Source organism: Montipora capricornis, chromosome 10 (genome assembly GCF_036669925.1).
Source record: "Montipora capricornis isolate CH-2021 chromosome 10, ASM3666992v2, whole genome shotgun sequence".
NCBI classification, from domain to species: Eukaryota; Metazoa; Cnidaria; class Anthozoa; order Scleractinia; family Acroporidae; genus Montipora; species Montipora capricornis.
This window is the reverse complement of record NC_090892.1, coordinates 12,455,979-12,458,478: the sequence shown is the minus strand read 5'-3', so window position 1 is coordinate 12,458,478 and position 2,500 is coordinate 12,455,979. Positions and strand designations below refer to the sequence as shown.

The window sequence follows — 2,500 nt, the reverse complement described above, 5'->3', positions numbered from 1 at the left end:
CCATTGTCCCCTCAATATGGGAGTTGATCGCTCCTTCTCATGATCATGTGCTCCTTAAACTGTTTAGTGCCAGACAGGTTGACGTGAGCCGGTCCGGAAAAAAGTGTCGGTACCGCACTCGTACGGCCTTATTGCATAACAATTATTGCGAGATAGGTTCGAAAGTTGTTGCAAACAAATTAGTGACAGTAGAGAAAAAAATGAAAGTGAGTTCTGTTATCCGGATACACCTTTATTCCAAAATGGCCGCCATTTAGATATTCTTCTGTTTTTATTCAAATTAGACCCTGATGCCTCGTTCAAGGCAAAATATTCTTTTGAATTTTAAGCTTAAAAACGAGGTATCAAGGGTTCAATTGAATAAAAACAAAAGAACATCTAAATGACAGCCATTTTGGAAAAAGGTGTATGAACTGTCCGATAAAGAACTCTTGGAACAAGAGCCAATTGAAGATGGCGATGGCAAGACGATTGAGACGTTTCGCTCTTTCGCCGTTTATATCATTCACGCTGGTTTATTTTCACCCTACCGTTATTTCGATATGACTGGGTCGATCAAAGTGCTAGTTCCACGATTTTTCATCACCAAAAACCCATGTTTGATGTGTTTGAAAGCAAAGCTGCAATTCGAAAGACAGCGAAATTCACTTTCAAACGGGTTTTTTCAAAGTTAAAGTGCCTTACTCCTCAATTCCCCCGCTTCATTCGCTATGACATGCATTCTTTTATCGTGTGATGTCGAACTGAATCCTGGAATGACTGTCACGACTAACTCTAATGAGCTTCGCAATACGAAAGCTTAAGCCTCGAAACGCTGTGAAGAAAACATCACAATAGTTCATTTGAATGTTCATTCTGTCAAGAACAGGAACCACTTTATTCTCGTCAAGAACGTTTAGCTGTTAGAGCAAACAAGTTTGATATCCTAACAGTAAGTGAGACTTGGTTAGACAGCCAGGGGGTGTTGAAATAAGTGGTTGAAATTGCTACTTCCCAGCATAAAGTTCCAGCTGGTTTCTGGTCATTGCAAGTCACTTCTTTGCTCTAACGATTCTAGGGTGTCCTTGGGAAGTCCAAGAATTCTCAGGCAACGGTCCTGCACTCTTTGTAACTAGGAGAGATATTCTGGCAAACCACCCCAAATCGGGTTAGCGTATTCCAGCAATGTCTGGATTATTGTGATGTAAATTGTAAGACCAACCTCAGCTGGAATATTACCTTTTCTACGTGCTCTCACGTGGTAAATACGTTTACTGGCTTTGCTTGCGATATTTGTTATGCGAGAGGTCCACTTTAAGTCATTCTGCACTGCGATTCCAAGCAATTTAAACTGTGCGACTCTTTTAAGCTCCACATTGTTAACATGCAATGGTAGTGGAGTATCACTTGTTTTCTTGAATGAAATCCACATATCCTTTTTTTTCTTTGCATTAATTTCCATTTTATTGACAGCATCCCAGGATTCCAAATGGCTCACTACGTCCTTCATACGGCTCTTCGAGTTTAAGGGTACAAGCAGATATTGTTGGACAACACTCCCGGTAGCATCACTTGAAACGTTCTTTCTTTCTGATAAGGAACTTTGCGTCCATTTCCAAATGGACTAACTTCCATGGCGGCAAGCTTGGTCAACAAGGTGGCATGGTTGACCAGATCAAACATTTTTCGGAAATCTTCAAACGCGGTCTGCACACCATCGAACTTGCTGTCAAGATCCGTAGCATTATACCAATCCTGCGTAACACAAGCGAGAGCTGTAACAGTGGATCTACCTTGGGTAAAAGCATGCTTATTGTTAGTAATTCTGAGATCATCTTTGTTCAGGTTAAGCTGAAATCTTTCCAACACTTTTGTAATTTGTGGCAACCTTTCCAACACTTTTGCAATTTGTGGCAGCACAGTAAGCACAGGTGTTTACTGTATTTGTCATTACGGCCCTTTAGTCATGAATTTCACCCTACCCCGGTAATACGGCTACCCCGTTAATAAGGCCAATTTTTTTAGGCCCATCGCTGACCGTATTAACGGGGTTCCACTGCATAACCATTCAAAGCCGGTCTTTGTCCCAAGGAAACACCCCGAGGCTAATCAATTCAATTTTAAGTCCGTGGAATGTTCCGAAGTCGCAAGTGTTGTCCAGTCAATGCCAATAAACAAATCTCTTCCAGCTATACAGCCGACCGTAAAATCAATAAAAAACGCTTCATTTTCGTGTTCTTGGAAGATGGCGGACGTTTCATCAATTTTAAAAGACCGAGATTTCGAGGAGCCTAACAATTACAGACCCATATCTCTCCTTCTATTCTGCCAAAGATATGCGAGAGAATTGCTTTAAGTCAATGAATGCTTTACTTGTTGTCGAATGAAAGGCTGCATGTCTGCAACGCAAAGTGGAAACAAAAAATTCCACTCGACAAAGACACCACTAATACACACGACTGAAGCCATCTTTGGGCAGAATAGATAAAAGGAAAGTAAGGTTCCGCTTTTGTATTATTGG

General features: G+C 41.2%; 1 protein-coding gene across 1 annotated transcript in view; it reads right to left on the bottom strand.

Annotated features, from left to right (window-relative positions):
• LOC138020034 (histamine H2 receptor-like) overlaps positions 1–629 on the bottom strand; it is a 13,709-nt gene extending 13,080 nt beyond the window's left edge. Inside the window, exon 1 of the mRNA XM_068867028.1 lies at positions 531–629. The gene's annotated coding sequence lies outside the window, so the exon portion shown is untranslated. The remainder of the gene's footprint in view (positions 1–530) is intronic.
• Between the last annotated feature and the right edge of the window lie 1,871 nt (positions 630–2,500).